Source organism: Ursus americanus, chromosome 3, assembly GCF_024610735.1.
Source record: "Ursus americanus isolate L20-20 chromosome 3, mUrsAme1.1.p, whole genome shotgun sequence".
Lineage (NCBI taxonomy): Eukaryota > Metazoa > Chordata > Mammalia > Carnivora > Ursidae > Ursus > Ursus americanus.
The window spans coordinates 53,917,741-53,926,587 of NC_142129.1; the positions used below are offsets into that span (position 1 = coordinate 53,917,741).

General features: G+C 39.6%; 1 long non-coding RNA gene across 1 annotated transcript; it reads left to right on the forward strand.

The window, feature by feature from the left end:
* The first annotated feature begins 859 nt into the window (after nucleotides 1–859).
* Nucleotides 860–8,035, forward strand: LOC148110394 (uncharacterized). The gene is made up of 4 exons (XR_015723947.1): nucleotides 860–964; nucleotides 2,715–3,254; nucleotides 4,961–5,065; nucleotides 7,945–8,035. It is a non-coding gene; the product is annotated as an uncharacterized LOC148110394 (long non-coding RNA).
* The last annotated feature ends 812 nt before the right edge of the window (nucleotides 8,036–8,847 follow it).

The window sequence follows — 8,847 nt, forward strand, 5'->3', positions numbered from 1 at the left end:
AACATGAGAAAGTGAGGTCCTGGGGAGGTGGACGTTGACAAGATACACATTGTAGGAGACAGATTTAGCTGTAGATAGGACTGAAGTTGCAGGGGATCTCACAGATGGAACCACAATATTCAGAGCTCTCTGCTGACCTTGTGCTTGTCAAATTGTTGCTACTGGCATTCGGGGTGGACAGTAAGTCCTTGTGCAGACTGCCCTATGCATTTTTGGCCATTAAGCATCTCTGGTCCCCCATCTACTAAATGTCAGGAGAATACCCCAGGTGTTACAAACAAAAATGTCCTAACAAAATTTCACCTCTTTGGCAGGTAAGTATTGCCTCCTAATTGAGAACCACTGAGGAAAACCCTAGACCACAATCCAGGGCAGCCAATGTTAATGCTACTTGCAAGTGTAGACTTGAATTGCTCGGGGGTCATAAACTACTTGTATTATCTGATACAGTAGCCACTAACCTAACCATGTGTGATTAAATATACATATAAATTAAAATTAAATATTCCGTTTCTCAGTTGAACTGAGCTAGCCACATTCCAAGTGCTGGAGAGCCACATAGGGACAGCAGCACCTCGGAAAGTCTTATTGGACAATGCTAGTCAAAACCACAGAGAGGGCAACTGTCCTTAGCCCTCAGTCAACCAGTTATTGTTATAATAAAATGTGAAAAGAATCGGTAAACTCTCCATGGAATTTGAAGTTGATGGAACAGTTAAATCCATGGACTGAGAAAAACGAGCAAAAATGCAGTGTAGGTCAAATCCACTGTAAAGTCTAAAAGTTGCCAGAGTTTTCATGTTTAAAAAAAAAATTCTGTACATGGAAATATTCCACTAAATAACTAAATATTTTATGTTTGACAGGTAAAATGAGATGTTGTGTAACTTCTATTTTTGAAGAAATTTACTCAGCCTATTACCATGCGTCAATGAAAAATTCTGCATTTCTTATGCTTGGAAAGGTGAGAACAACAATCCACGGCCCTCCACTTTGTTCACGGACTTAAGCTCCAAAGCGGCATGTTTAGAAACCGTATGTCCAAGGCGACATTTCCAAAGATTATTTAGCAAACACGTTTCAGGAAGTTAGATAAGAGCATCGTAAGTACCATTTGGTTAGAACACAGTTTCCAAATAAAGTTTCCGAACTTGGCATCACTTCATTCTTGTCTTCCTTAAATCATTTTTCTGGAAACATATGTAATATTTCTTACTGAAAGTATGTGACAGCCAAGAAATTCAATTATTCCAAAACCATAAATCACAGGTCGTGAGTTCCTCAGAGCAGAGGAAACCAATTCAGAAATTGCTTGAAATGTGGATACCTAGTAAAATTATACAAAAGGTTTTTTTAAAATACTTTTTGTCAGGAAAAATATTTACTAAATACAAGAATCTTTTACTAGGAATGTATTTCCCAAGAAATATATTGTAAAAAGTCAAACTTTAGATCTAAACAAATTGATTTCTATATTTTAATAGTTCAATATTGTCTCCATTAACTAGTTATAGGCACATAGCCTTCATCTAACTGGAAATCCTTAAGAACTAGGTTCCGTCTTTAAATTTTCCTTCACATCAACTAGGGACTATTGATTTTGAAGTTTTTTTCCTCATTAACACCCAGAGGCTCCCCTCCTTTAGCCACATGATGCATTGCAAGCCCCACCCCAAAAACCAAAATGTATTGTGTTACTGAAAATTGCCAGAGAGACTCAAGAATTTGGCTGAAGCTTCACAGAAAATCCTAAAATCTTGTCACATTTGCATCAAGTGTTTGACTAAACGAATCAGAACTCAAGACTGCTCCTTCTTATTAATCAATTAGGAGATTAGTCCTCACTTACTCACTAAGACCGAGGTCTTCCACTGTCATTTTACAACGTCCTAGTGGAGGGCCGGAAGATATCCCTCGTGCTCTCCAAGATCATTGCTCAGGAAAGAAAAGCTACAGGTTCCTTTCAGGGGGACTCAACCATCCCTCACTCTGTCCCTCACAGTAAATCAGCCAAGGAAAGGGGTAACACTCAGTCTTACTCATACAAACGTACCCCTAAGGGCCCTATGCGTCTAGATGTGCACTCCCCTCATTAATATCTAAAATGCCTTTTGAGATCTGGACTTCTGTGTCTTTTCTATTTTCTAATTATATCAATACTTTTACATCAACCTCTGACAAAAAACTTTAAAAAGTCTCTAGGTCTTCTAAAATAAATCGCTGGAAAGGATGTTGTTTCCACGTCACAATAGAGTAAGTAGTGGTAATATTAGCCTGTTGCTATCTATCAGCAAAAAGGATGGCAGTGCAGCAGGTGACAACCATTTATCAAGTGTTATTATAATGTGATTGTCTATAAATGTGAGTATTCCTCTATCATATTAATATAACTTATTTAATATGAAATGTGGATAATGCGGTCAGACATTATTAATATTTCACCTGAAAGGTAAGGTCATTTCTTGCTGTACCCATGAGTCTTAGAGCCATTCAACCAAATCATGCAAATGATATACCCTCAAGCTCATAAAACCCCAACTCCATCCTATAGGAACCACTACCCTTTATTTGTTATGCTTCTTTTGATTTCAGATCCAAATTTCTGGTTCCGTGGCAGTGCTTTGTTTTCAGTTTCTGGTTCCTGCATTTGAACCTGAGACTTTATCTCCGCAGTTGTCAAGTTTTGACCACTACAGCTATTCACCTCATTCTAGGCACTTGAATTTGTTGAGCAGGGCTGCCTGCCCCTGAACCAGCTGGTGAAATCCAGCCTTGCTCACCAAGATGGCAGCAGTGAGCGACGAAAGCAGCTTCAACAAAAATGTTGGTCACCAGCAAACCATGTGCTTGCCCTGGAGACGGGAATGCAGAAGAAGGATCCCAGACAACTAAAGAGAAAACTGGAGCTCTCCGTACCTTGGATGTAAAGAGGTTGGAAAATCTATGAGGTCATTGGTGACAGACAGGGAGCTATAAGTGAGAAATTGAGGCAAGAGTATTTTATCCCCTGGGTTTCATCAGGGGATTGGATCAGTAAGCTATAGAGAAAACTAATTTTGCCATGAACAAAATTTTGCCTTTATTTATCAGAGAAGTTCATTTCTTGTTCATTCCTTTTAAATCTCTAGCTTTGCGTACTCATCTGTGCCAAGAACATCGGAGGAAGAGGTTTTATTCAAGGGAGCTGACACCGTGTGTCACTTGAAAGCCGATATGTGCAGGACAGCAGGGATCACAAGAAACGTCAAAGGAAAGTGAGACACGAGGGATGCTTTCATTAGTCATTGGTCCTTCCCAACTAGGAATACTCCTTTAAGTGTGAATCTTGGGAGGTCTAGATTTTTATTTTATTGACAAATTGTGGCTTTTATGTAGTATCTTCCCTTGTATAGTTGTGCTCGCTGTTGCATTCTTTCACAACTGGGAAAGTCCCCTTTGCCACTGGATAAAGATGAATTCATTATTGTAATAATTGCTAAAGCACAGAGGTATTAAGAGCCCCCTGTGGCCATGAGAGGGAGTCTAGAATATGATGCATCAATATGCATTTTGATTAATGACTTAAGAGTAAATTGTGTATCAAAATGCATCGTGTCTAAATTTCATTTTTATCTACTTTCCACCCTCAAACTTTCCATATCATATTCTTTGGAATGTATTTAGTGTCAAGGATCTGTGAATTCACACCCACACGGACTCTGCAGCCAGCAGGTGGTTTATTAAATTACAGCTTTAAGGTAATAGTCAAAGGAAAAAAAAAAGGAAATGGTTTTCTATTTCTGTTCTGCAGTGAACTAAAGGCAGATGGAAGGAAATGAGAATGTCCATAGGTATTCTTGCAAACACCATGGTTAATTTTACTGGCTAGATTTACTGGCTAGATTGAATTTGAAACCCTTTCAAAAGATGTCGAAACTTTGCTGCAGTAAGGTCTAGTTGGGGAGTGCCTGGGTGGCTCAGTGGGTTAAGCGTCTGCCTTCGGCTCAGGTCATGATCTCAGGGTCCTGGGATCAAGCCCTATGTTGGGCTCCTTGCTCAGCTGAAAGCCTGCTTCTCCCTCTGCCTGCAGCTCCTCCTGCTTGTGCTCTCTCTCTCTCTCTCTCTCTAGGTGTCAAATAAATAAAATCTTAAAAAAAAAAAAAAAAGAGTCTAGTTGGGAAGGAACTACTGCCTTAGAAGAAATACCAGCCCTAGTTTTCATAAAAGGACAGTAAATTATAAAAAGATGACATCATAGCTTCAGAAAGTAGCCCCACCCCCATCTTATACCTCCTTTACTCCTTCCCAACCAACAGTAGTTCTCAAGACTATGTACACACACACACAATTTTACAATTTTTTCTTTCTTTTAAAAGAAATTTTAATTCCAGTACAGTTAACATAGTGTTATTATTATTTTCAGGTATACAACATAGTGATTCAATAATTCCATACATCACAGACATCACCCAGTGCTCACTATCACAAGTGCACTCCTTAACCTCCATCACCTATATCCCCCATTCCCCCACCCACCTCCCACCTGGTAACCATCAGTTTGTTCTCTATAATTAAGAGTCTGTTTCTTATTCTCTCTCTCTCTCTCTCTCTCACGCTCCCTCTCTCTCTCTCCCTTGCTCATTTGTTTGTTTCTTAAATTCCACATATGAGGGAAATCATATGGCCTTTGTCTTTCTCTGACTGACTTATTTCACTAATTATGCTACTGGATATTTACCCCCAAAATACAAAAACACTAATTCAAAGGGATACATGCTCTCCTATGTTTATAGCAGTATTACTTACAATAGTCAAATTACGGAAGTAACCCAAGTGTCCATCAATAGATGAATAGATAAAGAAGATGGGGCATGTATGTGCATATATATATGCATACAGATTGCTGAGCTCCATCCCCAGAATTTGGATTCAGTAAGCCCAGGGTGGGGCCTGAGAATCTGTATTTCTAACCACATTTCAGGTGACGCTGATGACACCCAAGGACCTGACGTTAAGGACTACTGTAACCAAACCCCAATCCACCTTCCTGACGGATGCACGGGAAAGCCAGTCACTGAGACATCAGGTATGTAGCAAGGAAAGGGGCTATTTGAGAGGCAGCCAAACCAGGAGACCATAGGACCAGTCTCAAATCCACTTCCCTGAAGGGGGAGAGAACAAGTGTTTTATAATCATGGGTGTTGAGATTACCTACATATTGATGAAAAGGGCGGGAAAACTGATGACTGTTCATGAAGAAAGATGGAGCACGTGTATTGACCAAAATTATATGTAACAAACATCCCACGTTCACTTTGGGGTGGAGACATAACACCAGCAAGGCAAAATTAGCCTCTGAGGTCAGAAAGTTATCTTAGGACAAGGAGAAGGGACTGTGGGCATGTTCCAAGAGCCGGTATAAAATGGATGGGGTCTTGGGCTCCTTATCTCAGGTAAGGAATGCAGGGTCTTGCTTGGTCATAGACCGGAGCCATATCAGTTGACCTGGAGTCCAGGCTTCTGCAGAGACAGTTAATGAGTTTGTTAATGGGGTCTGAAAAGACACAATAGCTTATTAGGGGGAAACAGTTCTCTGAAAAGCAAGCTTTCAACTGCTAGTTTCAACCTCACTAATCCTATGGGGCACGGTTTCACTACCAAAAAAACCATAACCTTATTAAAGCAGCTGGGTTTTAACTCACAGACAGATACATCTGAATGACCTCATTTCTATGGATTTTCAGCAACAGCTATAGTTTGCAAAATGTAAAATCTAGTATATTCAATAAAATATAATGGACTCTATTACTGTTTTTCCTCAGTGTAAGAACAGTGCACATCCGTTAGTTCAGCAATCTAGTAAGCAAGTAGGAAGAACTTTCAGAGTTAAAAACTGATACCAGGTCCTTTTTTGAAGGATTGTAGGTTAAAAACAAACCATCAGTAAACACGTGCTTTGATTCTTGCCATTCCTGCAGTACTTTGGGCTAAAGCGAAACTTTAGAAATTTAAAGCTCACAGTTGCCATCTGCTGACGTATTTGTGAATTACATGTTGTCGGCATCAACCAATAACTGGTTGATGCATTAGCATCCTGTTCAGACTTTTGTTTTTTTGTTTCATTACCAAAACTCATTAGGCAAATTTTAAACATGCATTTCCTGCCCCCCAAAACTATTCCCAAACTAAACATATTCATTTCAAACAATTAGTTTGTACTGAAGATATTTCAGTTATTCCTACTGACAGAAGAAATTGCAGGGGTACGTGGGTGGGTGGCTCAGTCCATTAAGCATCAGACTTTGATTCTGGCTTAGGTCACGATCTCAGGGTCAAGTATCAGAGTCTTGATTTTGGCTCAGATCATGATCTCAGGGTCGTGACATCAAGCCCCACGTAGGGCTCCACACTCATTGGAATTCTGCTTGAGATTCTGTCCCTCTCCCTCTACCCCTCCCCCCTGCTAGCCTGTTTTCTCTCTCTCTAAAATAAATAAATAAATCTTAAAAAAAATGCAAATTTGTATATCAGTAAACATAGTTCATATCTAGAGTGAATTTTATCAATAAAATATTTAAAGAGGATACTATATTGAAATCTTTGTTTTAAGCTGAATCAAATGTTTATGTATATGAATTCCTTGTAAGGGTAGAATATTGAGGAGGAGCTAAAAGTAATCATGCTAATAACACCAAAACAAAACAAAAAATTCATTCCCAGAGATGGGGCCAAGTTATGCTCCACTTTTTACTCATACTCTTATATGAATGTTCCTCTTAGGTCCAGGACTCTGCCTTGCTCTTCATTCAAGGAAGTTATAAGCTCCTGCTCCCAAGTTCAGCTTTACAGCCTTCATGAGGCTGAACAAAGCATATTATTACTGATGTGCTGATCATGGACTCCAAAATGGATATATTATTAAGCACTTTACTATAGGCCAGTCACCGTGCTTAGTAGGACGCTGCCATGATCTCATTTACTCCACACAGCTTCTCCACATCGTTATACTTCTACACTACTGATTAGGGAGTTGAGATTTAAAAAGACGAGGCAAATTTTGCCGGGTTACAGAGACAAGACTGACACCCAGATCACCAGACTCTAGCACCAGGCTCCCATCAGGCCTGCCATATTGCGAATTGCTTTCTGCAAGACCCCCAGCCCTCACACTTCAGCCCAGATTGGTACTGCTTTGACATCTTTCCAAGCCTGTTAAAAAGGTAAAACTTATCAGTTTGATCTGATTCCCACTTTACCGGTTGTTTTTCAGGCAAAGGCTAATTAAAATAAGCACCCATTTTTTTTTAACTCTTCAAATGTCTTCCTTTATAATCTTCGGCCACGTGCATAGGAAAAGTGAGGATTTTTAGTGATTCAGAGCATGGGCTGTGGAATGAGTCATGCCTGGGTTAAATTCCTTGATTAGCAGCTGTGTATCCTTGGCAAACTCATTCACTTGCTCACTCAAGAAATACGTGCTAGGCTTGCAGCTTTTTACAACACAGGATTGCTACCTTCATGGGCCAACGTTTTAAAATCTTCCCTAGGTTATAGTTTCCTGATCTGTAAAAATATACAATAATTGTAGTAAGTGTATAAAGATTCTGTGTTGGTGGTTTGTATAAAGCACTTGCCACAGTGCCTGGCAGTTTTGTCATGAAGTTTAGCTATGATGATGGTCATGGTGGTGGCTGCGATGTTGATGAAATCACTCATTCCATCAATTTGATAAAATCGATGCGTAAGGGTGATGACACTCTTCTTGTCGAGACTGTTATTACTATTGCGGGGGTGGGGAGCACTTTTAGGGACTTCCAGTGCACATCTGGTATATGATAGAAGTAGAGACCAATCCTTTCTTAGGCAAAGGACAAAGTACTTCGTTAGCATTTCATGCCTTGGATTGCACTATGTTCCAGAGTCTAGGCAAGAGGTCATGTTTTCTCTTCCACACTCTATCTCTAGCTCAGAAACATGCACAGCTGCCAGGAAAGCAAACCGACTCTAGCCCGCTGGAGGATGAGCCACGTGGAGCCGCCCACACCTGACTACAGATGCTTGAGTGAGTCCAACTGAGCCCAGGCCAAATTTGTACTCACAGAATTACAAGCTGAATTAGCGATTGCTATTAAAGCCGCCAAATTTGAGGATGGGTTGTTATGCAGCAAAAGCCAATGGATGCAATGGCATTTTTACCTGCACTGCCCTTTATATGAAACTATTTTGTGTAAACCTTTATACATAGTTCAGACTTTCTAATTCCATTTCTTCAGTAATGTCTATTCTAACAATTTCAGATTTTTTTTCTTTAAAAAGAAAGAACTTGCCTAATAAAGCTACACATCTAGTACGTGGCAGAGCCAGGACTTAGACTCACACAATGTAACTTTAGCACCCAGGCTCCTCACCTCGCGCCATATTGAACTAAGAACTGAGGCTATCTTGTAACAACCCAAATTGTCAACAATAGGAATCCTTTCCTTCATTAAGTTTCTACTTTCTACAAATAGAAAACAATGCACACTCATTACAATAATATATGAAAAGTCACACAATTTAAAAAAGCTATTAACTCGCCCTCAAGAGCTAACTAATATTAACATATAGTATTTATACATCCAGATTCTCTTCTAATCATACAAATGTGCATATTTTCTATAAAAATCAGAGCATGTGGCACAAGTTACTTTGTAACTGATTTCAGCAAACTACCAATTACTACACATTTATATTGCTCCAGGGATTCATTGATTGTGAGGAATAGAAATACACTAACATAATACAATGTGTATGTGTGCATGTTGGGCGAGGGGAGGTTGATGGTAAAGGAAAAAAAAAAGTAAGGAAGAAAGAAAATCCAGAGTTGCA